The following is an 18229-nucleotide window of genomic DNA, read 5'->3' as shown; positions in this document are numbered from 1 at the left end:
CAAACCTGAAAAAGACCCTCACTACAAATACCAAACCACTGAACAAAAAATTCTCTAGTTTGTGCACTATAGAACCCAAATGTGTCTCAACAACCAAGGCAACTGAGAGGTATTTTCATACTTGCTTTGTCAAGACAGGTACAACTTTCTGTTGCAGAAATCAACCCTGTGTTACTTCACTAAAACTGTAAAACAAACTGAATTCCTGGCTGGAATTTTCTTTGAAGAATGATACTCTAGTACCTTAACTCTAAACATAGCCTAAACCTCTAATATTCTAACATCCACTTCTTCAAAATAAAACATTAATTTAAATTGATACCAAAGCCCTGAAATTATACTGACAATAGTGTATAACTGGAAAATATCTAGAGAGAGTATTTCTTCTCTACTGAGTGTGATTCTGGAATCACTCAAGCATGTTTTTGAAAAAGCACTTTAAAGAAATCACGCTGTTGTTAACTACTTATTCTGTGCAATGATAGTTTTGTTCTTATTTCCTCAGTGACTACCATTATACATAACAAGGACTGTTTAACTTCTCTACAGCTGTGTTTCTTTATTGATCTTCTGAGGCAATTTTTCAGATGCTTTCTAAAAGAAGAAAAAAATCCAAATCTAAATGAAATTATTACTTGTAACATAGCTCATCCAAACAAATCCCAGAAGCAAAAGGTCACAGTTTACTCTTACAGAAACTATGGTGGCTATCTTTCTGTATTTTAAAAAACTATTTTTTCTAGTGATGCGATACATTTAATTCCTGTGGAAAACACCTCTGTAAATCCATTACTTCTATGTTTTTCATTCAGATAGTTGATTCAGGCTTGCCCTTCCAAAGACACCCTACTCAGTAATCTCACTAAAATATATATATTCTAGACTGTTCCAGTGGATGAAGATAAAACTTCCTCAGGGACGTCTGCAGTGGTCTTGTTCTGACATGACTAAAACACACAAAATTGCAGGACTGACATTCAGAAGGAGACCACTACAACCTCTGGAACCAGGTGCCAGTGGCCAGAAGACTTACTGCCATACAGTGATGCAACACGCTACAAAGTGCCAAGTGTGCCATGGGTTGTAGCGATGCTTGGTAAACAGCGTTCCATGAGCTCTTCCTAATGGATACCAAAGTACTGACATAACCTCACATCATTCCCTTTTGTTGGCTTCCAATATCACTGCCCACAAGTGGGCTCTGAATTCCCTTACAAACCATGACATCTCTTTTGATTGCCCTTGGACAACGTTGCAGCTTCATCATCACCCACATGGAACAGTAATGGGTAATAGTCTGAGGGCTGCACTAGCCTGAGAACTCTCCTAGTGACGTCCTTAACCCAGGTTGCAGGGAGGCAGCAGCCTTCCCTAAGAGGGGCGTCTGTCCAGCACAGCGGACCCACTGTTCCCCTCACCAGGGAGTCACCTACCACCACAGCCCATCTTTCTTCCTTGTGGAGGTGGTCATCATACAGGGGCCGGTCCTTTCTATTCAGCAATATCTCTGGTGTAGATGGGCCATCACCCACATCATCCTTTGACCTACCTTTCACATCCAGAGCCTCATCATTATTGTGCACAAGCATGTGGGAAGGCGAGGTAGGCAAAGGGGGGGTTTGCCTGCTGCTCCAAGCAGGGACTTGTCCTTGTTCACTCTTTTTGTTTAAGTTACTGCCTTCTGTATGGCAGGGGAAGAAAATAGGATCCCCCCAGTCTTATGTTTTTTCTGGTGGCTGTTCTTGTTACTGTCTCAGGCAGAGCAGAGCACGGGTTTGCCAGTATAATTCTTTCTCATTTCCCTACTAATGACCCAGTGTTCCACACTTATACTTTGAAATAGCAGCCAAATGTCCTAATAATGGTGGCTGATAAGCGTAGCTCTGAATAACAAAGTGAAATGTCTTTGAAAATACTGTTTTCCATTTCAAGCAACGACATTAAGCAATTCAAAAGCATTATTTCATGCTTCTTATAATAGCCACACAAAATGGAAATTTCTTTTTTTGCTCACAGTAGCAGATGAATACACACAAAAATGTATTGCCAATAAAGGGTCATTTACTTCTTGTTTTATGGATTTTAACCAGTATTCCCATGAAGCTTGAGCAGAAGCCATGTAATATGACTGATGTAGAATGAATTCCATCTTATTCAAGTTATTTTGCAGTCCTTATTCTCATTAGAGAAGAAAGCTCCTGAGGTCAAAAGACAATGGAAATAATATTTCATTTTACCTTAGACTACAAACTCTGGAACTAAACACAGTGCTTTAATACCCGGATGCATTTAGACCTGCTCAAATAGGATTTAATATTCTTCTATAAATAGCAAACTCTGTATAAGTTATCATTAATACAGAGATAACTCTTGAAAGTATTATATTTATAGCCAAAAAGTAGACCATATTCTATACATGCAGTGCTCTCCACACACATATGTAGAAAATGCTACAATAAAGTAAGCATTTTTATACTGCAAGTGCTTCTATTTCTATGATGATAAAAGCTTTTTTATCAAACAATTCTTTTTGGATAAATGACATTTTTGCTAATTCTAAAGGGAAAAGCACCTAAGAAGTTACCACATCAATGAAATGGAATGGAGCCAAATGAGGAATCTACTATTAACTTCTAGAATACGAAATGTTAATTCTTCAATGTTAACTGGCCTTTTGGGATTTCTAATAAGCTGAGTCTAGCATACTGTGGGATTTTAGCATTGACATGTTTCTAATTAGAGGTTAATGAATCTAATCTCTCAAACCATGGTAAAACACAAGACTAGTGATCAGGGAGCCAGTTCTGACAGTGTTTGGCTGTGTTCCAGTTGGGTTCACTTATTCATGAAGAAGCTTCCATCAGATACTCTACTTCTTACTGAAACATGAAGTGAGGTGGAAAAGAAAGGTCTCTGTGGTGTAGAGGGAACTGTCAACAACCCAAGGAAAAGGCCAAATTAAAATTAAAATTCATTAACCTTAGCACCTGTCAAAGAGTTTTGAAAGGAAGAATGAAAGAAGAAAAAAGAAGGGTGAATACAGTAGTCTGAGAGAAAAAAAATTACTACTTTCTACCTGTTTACCAGAAAACTAAGTTACATAAATAACCTTAGTTCTCTGAGAAATAGTTCTCTGATAAATAGAAATGATGTAACATAGCTAAGTACCATTCTTCACTGTCAACTCCTTTAAATACCTGATATTTGAATGTCACAAGAATACCTTTTTCAGTCCCAAATTTACGTATGGTCAAGGAGAAAGCATCCCACCAGCTAAGCCTGCCCATCAAAAAGCTATTGAAACATTCCCTGCAATCCACATCCAAAGAATCACAGTGAGAAATGCACGGGCATAAGCTACTCTAGACCAAATAAGTACACAGCTCACAGCAGACAGGAGGAGACCCTCAGTTCTGAAAACAATGAAGTTTCCTACACGTTGAGCTTTTCACAGATTCTCTGGCAACCAGGAACCAGTTTATGGTAGGGAGGCTTACTCTCTTCACAGCCCTGACTTAGCTCTGCTGTATTCAACACAGTTGTTTTTATATCTTTGAGAGCTTCATCAAACGTGGTTTAAAGTAGTTTATATACGCAAAAGGTACCAAAAGGTTGTAGAGACCAATTGCCTGAACAAGCTGACCAACAGAGCTTTTTCCCAGTAGAAAATTTATTTTCTTAAGCAATTTAGAAAAATAATAATAATCTGGATGGCCAAGTGTAGAATATTCAGGATATGAAATTTATCAAAGTAAAACCAAGCCATGTATTTGAACACTAACATATATGAAATATGCATAAGCTTCTCAAAAGCAAATAGAACTCGGTGAAACTTCAAGCACTTCATAAAGAGCTACTATTTTTCCTGGTAGTTCAAAAATCACTCCTTAGCATCTCAATACATAATGTACTTAAACTCTGACCTCAGAACAGCCTTTTTTTTTTTTAGACTACTCTAATGAATACTTGGATTTTGTCTTCATACATTTTACATTTCCTAGCAAGTTAAAGCACAATTCAAAGCGCAATTCTGCACTTTACCGGTGCCATAACATGGGTAAATAATAAATACATTTTATGCCATTTCTTCAGCCATACTAACTGCTTTTCAGATATTGCAACAGTTACGCAACTGTGAATGACCAGCATCCCTACATCATCCCTGTTTAGCTCCCTTTTATGTTTGTTCCTGCCTACAATACAGATCTTTCAATACAAGCAGATCAGGATGATCAAAGGTCCTGTAATAGTCCCAATATTTTATTTATATTTCCGATTTATTTTAAGATTAACATGCTCATCTTCTCCTTGACCAGATCTTGGATTCAATATTGGACATTAATCTAACTCACTTTCTTTGGGAACTCTATTTCCTTACTTGGATTAGGTAAATTCCAACTGTGGAATCAGGAATGTTCCTTTTTGATGCTGCAACAGTGGGAGAAGGTCTAAGTGGCTCTGAAGGCAAGATACTCACTACCTGCTTGAAGTGTTCTTATTTGAGAACTTTCTATTTCAATATTTCAGAGTTAAGATACATAGAAATTGGAATTATAAACAGAATCACTTTTTTAAACTATGCTTTAGCACAAAGTAGGATAAGAGAGGTTGCATGAGTATGGCAAACTTTCCATGAGGTGAATATACAAATTAAAATATGTAGTAGAAGTATTAGAGATTTTGAATAAATAGCTGAAAAAAATGACACATCAAATAGCAAGCCTAGATAGAACAACTTGTAATGAGATTTACAGCACTGGTAATGATACGCTGGTAATGATACTGGACTGTTATTTGTTTCCAGAATAGAAGAAACCCACTAAAATGGATCTCCAGTACTGGTACAAGACAGTATCATGTATCCTTTTCTGACAAAGATTATTCTTTCTTGGATGGACAACATTCAAAACTTTTACTCTGTAAAGTAAAATAGAAAAGCGGAAAAAAAAGACAAATAACTTGGAATCTTCTCAAATTAGCTCCAAAGTAGGTGAAAATATTATAACATCTCAGGTTATCTTTGAACACATAGTTTTGAGACAACCTGCTCTTTCTACTACAAAGAGAACACTGTAAAATTACTTCAGTTATAATGGAGGAAAATGCTGCCAACTAATATTGTGAAGGAAGATAAAATATCAAATGCCAACATTTTCAGAAACACATTTTCCAAATCCAAACCAAGATCCCTTGTTGCACAGTATTCCAGGATTGTTCTTAATAAAAGCCACAAAACCCCCCTACAATAAAGTGACTCACTTGACAAACGCTAAATTTATTTCATTCTTTTAGAGGCTCTAAAAATGTTCATAAAATCTCCCTTTCAGTAAGCTATCAAGTAAGGCAGAATATTCTGATTTCCCTTCATTTATTCTCTGCCAGTAACTCTGGCAACATAAAGAGAAGGGGACAGAATTGCTATCCACTGGAAGGCTGGAGAAAGGCTGAGTTCTCTGGCTCATTTCATGAGATGATTCTTGCATTGTCACTTGCATGATAAAAATTATTTACCTGAACCACTGTGAGTATGGAACATGTTTAGGAAGCAAAAGTTCAGTTTACTTCCCATGAGAGTGAATTATTTTTTTCTGCAGCAATCCTGGTGGAAGTTTTGCTTGTTTAACAGGCTTCACATTTCCCATTTTTTCTCCCTGTCAAAAATCTATCCTCCATACAAATTGTCTGTAGAGAAAAGACAAAGTGACTCCATTCATGAAGACTGTCTTAGTTAATAGCTAAATACCAACAATTAGTAAGAATTTGAAGCTGCATGATACAAGGCAGGGAGCGAGGTTAATAGAGAAAACCTTTAAAAGAAATCGGAGGAATCAGGAATCAAGAAGAATGAGAGAAAATGGCTAGAACTCATTAAATAACTGACTAAATGTATATGATTAAAGGAATTCAAGAAACTGGGAATTATTAAAGGCTATTATTGGGTAAGGTGAAACTCATTTTTTCCTTCAGTGGAAAGATCAGATATTCCTTCCTCAATACCAGCAAAATAAACAAAAGCATAGCCCAGCTCAGGTCTCCAGCTGACAGCCAAATATTTATTATCCTATTACTGCAGAGTGTTCTTGAATTTTGCATTACCCATATTCGCCATAGCTCATAAAAATGCACCACAGTTTTTTTGATTTTAAGTGGTATCTTTTCAATTTTAGATACAGAATCACTACAAAAACACAAGCTGCATATTGAAACTAATGCCAAGCTGTTCCATCTGTATTAAAAATCTCAATAGTTGCCAAAGTTCAAGTGTAGATCTTTCACCAGTAATACTCCTGGAAATAAAATACATACAAATAAAGTTCAAATAAAGATAAAGAGGGAGAGGTTAAATTAACTGCTAAGGTTTCACAGTGAAGTCAACAGCACTGAGAAAGGAAATGAAAAAGAACAGGTATAGATCTGTTAAAAATTCTGCCTTTTCACCATTATATTCCTTTCCCTTTAAAAACATAAGCTTGTTTTTTTATCTTGCTAGCTAAAAGAACAGGGGTCTCTCTCCAGGGATGCCTCTTTTGAGTAAGTTTTCCTATCATTTGCTTTCCAAACTCGAGAAGAGTTCTGGTCTCATACAACATTTTGCTTTGGAGGTGATGGGAGGCTTTGCTGCCCCCAGCACAGCACCATTAGTTATCAGGCAGATTGAGTGGAAATAGAGATTTAATAAAAATACTAAAAAAGGAAAGGGAAACATTTGCACAGCACCGCTGTCGTCAGATACCATGTTGGCAGTAGCCAGTAATGAAAGACTGCGGGCCTCAATCTGACTGTCCCAGCAAAAAACAGTTTGAAGGTGCAAAGTCCCATGTCCCAAGGTCAGGTTGTTTAAAGGACAGCCTCAACTTGGAATAATTAAAGCTGTATTTAATCATAAATAGATACTGCTCGAAGGAGGTGGAAAAGGCAAGGCAGATCATTTCATTAAAAGCATAGCTCCAGGCAATGAGATTCAGAAGTTCTGGTCAAAGGTCTCCAATCCACCCCTTTAATTTGACAGCTACTTCAGGACAAACTGAGTATCTGGTGCCAATCCTTTTTGTTAAAATAGTGGAACAATAATTCCAGATAAGGATTCCATTGATAAATGATTGTTTTATTATTCTATTAGACTTGGAAACATGACTACAGAAGAGTAGTCACTACATTACAACTATTAAAGTGGCAAAAAACGAAAAGAAACAAAAGAAGGGAAAATGAGGACATTTAGTGTGATTGCACTAGAGCATTACAACCTAGTCATCCACAAGGTACCTTACACCCAGTACCCTAATACTACAACCACCTGGGTTTCAGGCATCCTTAAAAAGATAATTGTATTAAATGGCAAGATGCTCCAAACTCTAACAGCTATGAAAGATTACGTGCAGAGAATCACTGTGCCACATTCTGGAATAAGCAGCTTTATAAAGAAGCTAAATTCAGAATTTAAGCATTTTGCAGTAAATAAGTATATAATTCTATCACTTATACCACAGTTTTATGGTTTTTATTTCTTTCTTCATGGCCCAGCACCTGTATACAAACAGTTAACCTCTTTTTTTATCAAATATGACTCAGACTTATTTCTATAAGGATTTTTTCCCCATATTTCTACAAATACTGCTAGTTCAACTTAGACATAACTGGCTACCAGAAAACACAATTAGGCTGTGGAAATAAAATCAGCTTTAAAATTCACATAATAGTACTGAATAAATAAATATACCAGCATTTTTCAAATTATGCATTTATGTAAATGAGGGAAGGTTAACTTCAAAAGCCTTCTCTAGCCTGATCACTCACTCTTCTTGCCATTATGTGTGATTTTGTGCCAGCTGAGGACTCATTTTCATGAACAAGTAGCTTTTCATCGGATGCAGGTTTTATGTGTAAAATATGCTAAAATAGGTAAATGTCAAAATGTGTTTCTCATTCCTAATAACAAGCAAAAAAAAAGATTCCAAGTTGAAACTTTAATGTGAAAATAAGCTCTGGAATAAATTCATTATCCTGTGAACAAAGAGTTTCATTGTATAAATCAGCATCTTTTAAAAAAAATTCAGCTCAAGAAACATTCTAATACTAAAATTCAGATACTGAAGAAATTAAAGCTGCCAAAATACTTTAATTGCAGAGATTTCCAAACTCATGGAGGGAGGAAAAGAAACATTTAAACAGCAGATAATTTAACATCAGAATCCAAAAAATACTCATAACAATGGCCAAAATATAAACAACCAAGCAACAAATATGCCCTAGATTAGCTAATACCACTCTAGTGGTCTGTGAGCACATTCTGGAGTTTAGACACTAAGGAGACAGAAAAAAACAATTTTGGAAATAACTCATTCCTAAAATTTTAAACCCTCTATAAGTATCAGAGTGAATTACACTGGACTGCTCCTGTAGTTTTTCTACACAGAATGTGCATAAATAACAGCACCACATTTCTAAGGATAATTTCCCATCCATGTGAACAGAAACACTCTAATTTCAAATGATAAGCTGTCAACATGTGGCAGACCAGAAGAGGTGATTGTAAATTTTGTCCAGTGCAAAGAAGGGAATTCTAGTAACTAAGTGCAGTGAACTTAGAGAAAGAGAATGGGAATTATTTAGAATGTAAATCTGAGCAGCACATGTGAAGATATGCACATTAATGTCATTTGAAACAAATGGCTCCAGGTAATTTTCTCCATGTCAGTTTCTTCCATACCCTAAAACTACAACTATTTCTGATGACATTTATTCTCCTTACTGCAACTAAAAAACCACATCTTTTCCTGCTCAAGTACAAGATTACTGAGTTCTTCAGAACAAATTGTTTCACCTGTTGCCACAGACTCCCTACTGCTTAAATCTACCTACTAATGCAGTCGAAGATTTTATGTTCCTAATCCACTCCTATTTAAAAATCTCTTTCTCACAGTACTATAAAACAGATTCTAGTAAAATACTATTTATCCTGGAAGACACTCCTGTACATAGTAATGGATGCCATCAGTCCTTTATTATGCAGGTTGATAACAACCATTTCACAAAAGACTAATGGCAAATGGTTTCTTCGCAAATCAAGGGTGGTTTACTTTAGGCAAGCTCATGATTCAGTATCAGATTTTGCTTTAAAAACCCACAGATTTTCAACTATTCTTAATACATCTGCTAAATAAATGCTGCCAGTCAGCTACAGAGTTCCGGGCACATCTTATTCTTAATATTCCCTTTATGGATTTTCTCAAGGAATACCCTAGGGGCAAGAAGCGAGATGAAAAGTCTTCATTTTCGGAAAGAGGTTTTCAGATCTGATTGAAATGTATTGGTGGAGTTCCCTGTAAGCTTGGCATATTACCATCAGTGGTACAGGGCTTTATTTTTTTTTAATCTGGGGAGAGACTAAATGCACGCTGTAGTTAGCAAGCACCTTAGTTTCTCCTGACTTAAATTTAAGTCAGTTTTCTTAAGACTATGCTGCTATTGATGGACAGTTTCCATCACCACATTCATCAGTTTTCTTTCATGATGAGATTTGTGAGGAAAAATAAAAAAAAACAGCTAAAATACTCCTGAACATAAATCAAAAAAAGTGTCCCACAGATATTGCCATACTGGCTATGCCTTTAAATGGAAGCACTGTGTCTGCTGCCCTTATCAACTCATAGTTCTAAAAATCCTATAAATGGCATCTTCAAGCAAGGCTTACAGAGAGACTGACCCTTAAGATTCAAGCCTTTGCAACATGATACCCACCTTACCCATACAGATGCTTATAGTATTGGTTTTCAGGGTCAACTGTAAGAGAAATTACAAAACAAACAATTTACCATTAATCTCTAACTATTCTACCCATTCTCCTGTCTCCTAATTCATGTTCCCAAGGATGCATACATCAAAAAAAAGAGAATTGTTCAGGAGTCCTTCAATATGCAAACTCAAATACAGAAACAAAGCCAGGATAAACTAAACAAGAACGCCTGGACTCAGCTAAGACTTAGTGTCCACAAAAAAAAAAAGGTTAAAATTCTGAGGAAACTAGGATATTTAATTCGTAAGCAAGCAGCAGTCAAGGTGATAGGAGACCCTCACATCATATTTATAACTCAAAATTACAGTGGTGACAGCAGAGACACCATGCTCCCCATAATGCTTTCCTTGTGTATTCACTCAGTAATGAGGGCTCAGCAATGGCAGTTTGCAATGATCATATTGGTTTCCAGGTTTGGTCCATAAAGCTCTTCCTGAAGATGCATGACTCATTGATTTCTCTCCATGTGTTTACAATCCACAAATGCTAAAACCTAAGAACAATTCAATAAATTATTTTTATCAATAGGCATCTTCACTTCTGCTGTCAATACTAAAATATATTCCACTTCTATACTGAGTTTGCTCAAACTGTCCAGTGTCTCTTTACTATAAAATGTAGAATCCAGTGAAGTGTAACTACACATTTATCCATTAAAGCACATTCAAAGTGGTGCATGAATATGGAAAGCAACAGCTTCATTGACTTTTACCTTTCTGGATTTATGGCTCCAAGTGAACAGTGTACAACTACTTCTCAGGTGGAAATACCTTATTTTCTTAAGTTACTGGGGCTCAAATCCCAGGACTCAGGGACATTTGCTTTCACTCACAGGGGGCAAAAAATCTTGTACATTACTAATGTCTAAATTTGGTAAATACAAGGAAACCCTAAAGATAAGACAACTTCCTTTAGGTTTTAACCACTGTAGTAAATGATTTAATATTCAAAATTGCAAGCAGCATATGCCATCTACACCCACATCCTGTAGTAGAGGCTGGCAGTATGACTATCCCCAGTCTCACACAAACTGGGTCACAGAACTTCACAGACTCCGCTTTGACCCTCTCACCTGCTCAACGTCCTCACTCACAAGTAGTGAAGAGGATGTACCTGCTCTAAGCCAGCCAGTGCAGTACCTTGAACTTTACAGAAAGTACCACTCTAGAAGCATTTTCTTTTTCTTCCCAAACCTTAAGGACATGTAAATAACAAAAGGAAGAAGCTACTTGCAAAAATATGTAGTACATGGAGAGATTTTTACTTTTTTCAAAGACAGTTTCTTTCTAAAATACTGTAACAAAACCAATGTTTGGTTTAAACACGAAAATTACATACATAAAACTGTAAGAAATAGTTAACTATATAAGTATATATGGTAACTAAGGTATACATTTAGGATATATAGATACATTTTGGACATAATCTTGTATATTTTATTGAATTTCCAAATAACTGATTTGTAATAATTTTCATAATACTGTATTTTTTCCCTAAAAGTAGAGGAAGTATCGAAGTCTGCCTTGATTTCCATTTTAGCCATGAATAGCACTGCATTTCAGCATCATTCTGAAATGCAACTCTCCTATTTTTAGAGCCCAAAATCCAAAAACTTCTTTTAGGTAAAATTTAGTACTCGACATTTTCAGATCCATTTTCCTAATGTGGGCATGAATTAATTTAGGGTAGAAAAACCCCACTCTGTTTGCTGGCATTACTAATATACTGAAATAGCTCATAAAATCATAAAGAAAAAATGTATTGGACATTGTACCACTACTGAATGTTATCACCAGAAACCTTATTCAATCACCTGCTGTATAATTCCAAGCATAAACAAGCTGTTTGCACAAATCAAAAGCTGTTAATGTTGTGGAACACACTTGCACTCCTATTACTTCAAAGACTGTATAGCTATATGCTCCATTACTATTTCCTGTAAGTATTACTTCAAGGCTTCAAACCTATTCCTAAATCTTATATATTTCCACACTGGCTCTTCACTCGGTTATTGAGTCCTTCCATTGGTAATTTGATCACTCTGAACACTTTACTGCTGTGATTGCTACTTTTCTCTGGAATTGCAATAAACATGCACATTTATTCTTGCCCTCTGAAAGAATTTTGCACCAAAAAAAAGTCTTGAGAAATGTAATAATGCTTTTAGAGAAATTTTTTCACTGCCATATGCAAAGAATAATGTTTTGTAGCTTTTCCTTCTTTTCTTTTTTCATTGTAGTGTTTAAAAACATTGTGTCAAAATGAAAGGAAGAATTTAGGTTATATGATTCTGCCTATATCAAACTTACAGTTCACATCAGGATGGAACTTTTACAATAAAAACTAGCACCATACTTTAGTCTGCACTGTGGAGCAATCTCAGAGTGCATAAAACGGATGCTTTTTTTGGATTAAACAACTGGAGCGGCACTCAAACTGCTAATGAGTTCCAGCTCATAGGACCACACCAGAGTCACCTCAAAGGAAAAAGCCCCAAAGACTCATCATGTAAGCACTGGGTCCCCAACACCACTTTTGTGGCAGTCAGCTTGACAGCATACTCATAGCCAAGTAATAAAGACATAACTCCAGAAAAAAAAGAAAAAAAGGAAAGAGCTGTGTTTTATCAGGAATTACTTTATGTTTCAGAGCCTGCTAAATAAAGCTTTGAAAGTGGTGCTCTTTAGCAAATGAAGGCGTATATAGCTATCTTCCTATAAATTCAACCAACTGAAATTACATTTGAGTTACCAAGAAGGTTCATTTCAACTTTCAAATCTATGCTGATGATATTCAGATCAGTTTCAGCAGGCCTACAGAAACTCATATATTGATTTTAATTCTGACTGCTTCCCCAACAATCATAGCAATTCAATTCACTGAACAGATTAATGTATAAATTAGATAATGAGGATTGAAAAATCAGTTTAAGATTAGAGAAACTCCAAACTACTTGCTTTTAAAAGAAAAACTTGTCTGCTAAAAAACCCCAAGCAAACACTACATATCAAACAATGCCCCTCTGTGAAAAAAATACAGATGATCTCACTACTATCAGCTTTCTAGTAAAGAGAACAGACAATCAATCTAAAACTCCAGGATCTATATTTATTTTTTTTTCCTTCAGGAAAAGGTCAAAAACTCTCCCTGTTTAGAAATAAGAAGGAAATATATCCAGCTGTCTGGAGCCAACACCTTAGCCCATGCATCCCTGTCAGCGGTGGGTAGGTCCCAGTGTAGCTGATGAGCTTCACCCAGGCTGCTGTCTTCCGGCTCCAAGAGAGGATGCCACACCTTCAGAATCAGAAGCTTCCCAGAGGAATCTACCCTGCACACAATCCAACAAGTGAGCACAGTGCACTTAGCCAGCTCTAGGCTAACTTTGTATAAAGTCACTAAGCATTTTCAGGAGGCCCTTTTCATACTCATCCCCAACTGACCTGCAATGGAACTGAACACAAGGAGTATATTGTGAGGCACAGCAAACACCAGGCAAAATTAATCATTATCCTTTCTGCACGGAGCATGAGAGAGGATGGGGCAATGGGAGCAAAGGGATTAGTGGTGGAGTGATCTGGATACAAACATGGTGTTATCTGTTCTATGTTCTTTGTTAATCATCATGTATCTGAGGAGATTCAATCAGAGCTTTAAGTCACCATTAGTGATCTCAGAAGCCCAAAGAAGGCTACCAAAGCAATGAGTTTCTTTCACTTTACACTGGGCACAAACACCCAGATGCAAATCTAGGGACATAAGTAAATTTAGCTTACAGGAAAGGTTTCTGGGTCTTGGTTTTAAACCACAGAAGTATTTTTCCTATTTCATCATGCTATCTTCTAATGGTTGGAGTGCAACAAGACAGTAAAGAACTATAGCCTTATTATTTTGTCAATATTTAACTGCCTAAATATTGCTTGTAGCAAATTTACTATTAAAAAGCACCAGGGGAGACAGAGAAGAACACATTTCACAGTAATATGCCCACCATTTAAAATGTACATCACAACTGACCAGTTTTTAAAGCAGATTCACTGAGATATACACATTCACCCACAGCCAATGCCATTGTACAACTGAACTTCAGAACTAATCATTTGCCTACTAAACAAAAGCCACCTTTCTCTCATTTCAAAAGAAATTAAGAATGTGTTTTACATAAAACCCAATTATAACAGCTTTTTTATTTATCATCATAAGGTAAACGTGGATAAGCTGAAATATGACCCATAATTTTACTTTGTAAAATGTTCTGTCTACCTTACACAAATTAACTAATCTTACACTTTCAGCTAACAGCTCAAACTCTCTTTCCATCCCTTAAGGGAGGGAGGGACAGATATACCATGGAAGAGACACATACCAGAATATTCCAGAGGGAATTTAATAGAATAAAACTCTTGAAACACTCCTGAAATATTTAGACATCTGTAATATAGAAATAATTTCTGATTCCAGGCCCAATTGTAACTGCCTCTTATCACTGCCATGATTTTACCATCTGACCCAGCAGTACAATTTAAGAAGAAATAGCTTAGCAGTTTCTTCAGTAAAGAGGAGAGCTGGACAACAGGTCAAGTTGTTCGGTCCCACAAAGCTAATGGGTACACACAAAGCTAATGGCTGCATTGGTTTATTTGAAATATTAGTATCTCCCCAAAATCCCACAAACTATGAACAAAATCGATTAAATCAGGATACAGAATCCTGGCATACAGGGAAGTAAGAGAAATCCTGAGAGAATTACAGCATGAAGAGAAATGTTGTAAAAGCTTTGCAGCTTCAAGAGTATAAGAGTTCCTGGCACAAGCTTTTTCCTAACTTCTAGAAGACAAAATCATGAGTCACAGTTGGCCCAAATGTCAAACTGCTGCTTATAAAGACAATGCCATGATAATTCAGAGAAAAAGTTCACCTCTAACCATTTCTAAGTACCACATTTTATGACCTGCTATTTACAGAATGGCAGGCAGCCAGTGAAATTCTCAGTAGACCTCTACATTCTCACATAGCTTGCAAGTCATCTTATTTTCTATCTTTGTACAGCAAAATGCATTGTAAAATTAGTTTCTCCCTTGCTTCAACTGGCAATTTATTATGTCAATCTTCTTAAATGTTTAAAATCAACATAAAAGTCCTTATTCAGATTACTTTAAATGAAAGGTAAGCACACGCAGCATTGTTTCAAAATAATGGAGTTATTAATATATCTATTTTTATCACTACATTTGGAACAAAAGCATCTTGAATGCAGAATATATTCAAAAGTTACACAGAGCCAGGTGGAACACTAGAGATGTATCTTTCCCCTTTCAACACTATACAAAAAAAAAGGACAAAATGACATTATCACGTGGAACTTAGCAGGGAGATACTCATAAAGAATTTTGACTTATTAAACATAAGCGACACTGTTGCCACATGACAGCGTTTGATTTATATTGCTTTTAATTCACAGCTAGCAATGAAGTTTATCAGTTCCTTTTTGGCCCAGGTCATTACGGACACAGATTTTAGATGGCATGGAATGAAAAACACCACTACACTACTGTGTAACCTCACATGAGAAGGCAAAACAAAACTGCAACTGAAAGGTAATGTTCCAGTGATTAAGGGAGATCCTGTAGAACAGATAGCTAAAGGCAGAAAAAGTACATTGGAGGTAAGAAGCTCGTGAGATTGAGGGGCTTGCTGACCTACTGCAGGTCTCAAAGGTAAAGATCTCTAAGACTATCCAATTTCTTAAGCTTCAGGGTATACTGAAGAATCATTTACCCAAGACATACACTTGTGAGGTAAAAAGGAAACACTGTCAAGTCACAGTATCAATAGAGGACATGCTGGAACAAGGTGATCACTAGAGCAGCAAGTCAGCAGCACCAGATGGTTATGATCTGACAGGATTTTAATTCAGTGGGAAGTTAGAATCACTGCATCTTAACAACTCAGACACCTGATTCTTGACAGCCAAAGGGCAGAAAACATTGCCAGAAGCACTACACGTGATTTGCGGAATCACAAACAGAACACCTTTATTTCCAGCTTAGGATTTCATAAAAATTATGTCACAGTGAAATATACTCAGGAATGCAGCTTCCCTGCAGCTAATCCAACAGTACTTGGTTGATTAAAGCACAAGAAACTGCTATAATCTCTGTGATTGACTCATTGTATTAATAACTAATAGCTGTGACTGAGCTTTAAGAAACAAATTGTTGCTGCAAATATAAATTGTAGTTCCTATTGTAACAACACCCAAGGACAAACTACACCGTGCTGCTGTAAGAGAAAAATTGTTTTCATTTCATTTAATCCTGAGATATATCTGTATCTACATGCAAGCATATACGTATATACCTATTACTTCTTATGGTGTGTATGAAGAAAACAGGATATTACATGGAAAGCTTGTATATCTTTGCAAGTACTTCTACCTTTAGATTACATTCTGCAATAAAAAACCAATGCCAAATAATATTTTATGCAAATAGGAGTTCTACTGTAAGTTATTTTATGAATTTCTGGACTGAAAAAAATATGCAGTGAATGAAATCCACCTGTGTTTAGCATCTCTTTCCATCACATAATTCCTATCCTAAACAAAAACATAAACATGAGACCACCATAGATTTCTGCATTCTGCATGCATTCTATGCATACACTTTACTAATAATCAATTAAAGTTCATAATACACTGACATCAAACAACTTGAGAAAACACAGTTTGCCACTGAATCTTGCAATTCTCCATCTCTCTTCTTAAAGAGGATCAGATTCCAATGAATATGCTTCAACAAGAAATTGTGCTCCTCACTGTGTGCCAAGGAGCACTGACATGCTGGAGACTTGTACTTGCAATAAATTTCATATGCAAAAACTTGAGCAGAAATCTACAACAAAGAAGTTGACACACACCAGACTGCACTTAACTGAATAGACTTTGAATTAGTTTTTATACCAGTACCTTGGCTCAACTTCACTATCACTACAATGTATGGACACTGCCTTAAAAGAACCACGAATCAATCCTTCAGCCCTTTTTGAAGGTCAAAGGACTTCCTTGCAAATGGCCTGATACCACTCAAGTGGCAGAAAGCTTATTTTACACTAAACACTTTTTGGGTTTTTTTTTCCTGTTCTCTTTATGGCAGATGTTTGGCCTATTTTACAGCTACTTTACCTTGAATCTATTCTCCTTTTACATTACTACATGACATACACAACTGTGGATGCTCAGAGCTGTATTTCTGGAAAAATAAACATAACCGTTGACCAACGGGTAACACAGCAAAGGGAAAATTGATGTGTTTTATGCATAAATTCAAAGTCTCTTAAAGACTTAGTCCAGAATCTTGCTTCTGGTAAATATCTGGAAAACTACTATTGCATGATCTGCCAGTGAAGTATATGTCAACAGAACTATTCTCTGTATAAAACATACTGTCCCATACTGTGCACCACTGTCCTACATACAGATAAATATAACCACTTTCAGTAAAAGTTACAGTAATCATACATGACTCTTGGCTAGGATATTTTTGCCATTAATTAAAAAGCAACATGAATTAACACTACAATATAGTCCAGAATAATTTATGAAAAGTAAAGTTCATGCCATCCTAGTGCACAATGCTTTTTCAAGTGGAAACTCAATTTCAGAAATTTCAGTTCAGAAAAAAGCAAGAACTTTCTATTCTGCTAGATAGTGCTACACTCCACTTGCAAAAGGAGCTGTAAATATTACAGTGAAGCTAATAATTTTTCTGAGCTTGTATAATTAGGTCTGTAAATCTGACCTATAGAGTATACTCTATAGAGAATACTCTAGAGTATTCTTCCTGCTTAAGCACCACAACTAACTTTACAGAAGTCATTCTGAAATACTTGCTAAATACCTGTCACTGTAAACAATGGCTTTATTTTCCCTTTTTCTGTTATTCAGTCAGATTCAAACACAAATCAGCACTGGAAAAAAACTGTGTCTACAGTATTATACCCCTGCAAAGAGCAAAGGAGAAGCAGGAAGAGAGCAGAAGCAGGTGCAATGATAACAGTGTTTGTGTAACTGTAGGCATAGACACAAAAAAATTCAGGCTTACATTACACAGTTCACCTCAGATAGTATTTCAATGTCTAAAAAGCAATTTATTATTACATTCAAATATCATGGGGCAATGAACTTAGTAACCTGTGAAAGTGAGAACAGTCACTTGTGTGCTTTTGGTTTGTTTCTACTTGGCTTCATTCTATTTTATAATTTAATAACAAATTTCTGAACAAACCTGATTTTCCTGTCAAATTCACAGTGGTTTTCTTGTTTTTTTTCTGGTTTGATGTACCATACCCTGACTGTATTTCTGCTAAGCTCACTGTTAGGATTGGTGGTTATTACCCCAAACTAAAACAACCATTTTCCTCTGAGAATCAATATAAAAT

General features: G+C 36.2%; 1 protein-coding gene across 1 annotated transcript in view; it reads right to left on the bottom strand.

Moving 5' to 3' along the window:
- Nucleotides 1-18229, bottom strand: part of CHID1 (chitinase domain containing 1) — a 102024-nt gene that overhangs the window by 45913 nt on the left and 37882 nt on the right. The gene's annotated exons all lie outside the window — the stretch shown is intronic.

This window comes from Coloeus monedula, assembly GCF_965178545.1.
Source record: "Coloeus monedula genome assembly, chromosome: 6".
NCBI classification, from domain to species: Eukaryota; Metazoa; Chordata; class Aves; order Passeriformes; family Corvidae; genus Coloeus; species Coloeus monedula.
Note: the sequence above shows the minus strand (reverse complement) of the source record. Positions and strands in the feature narration are given on the sequence as shown.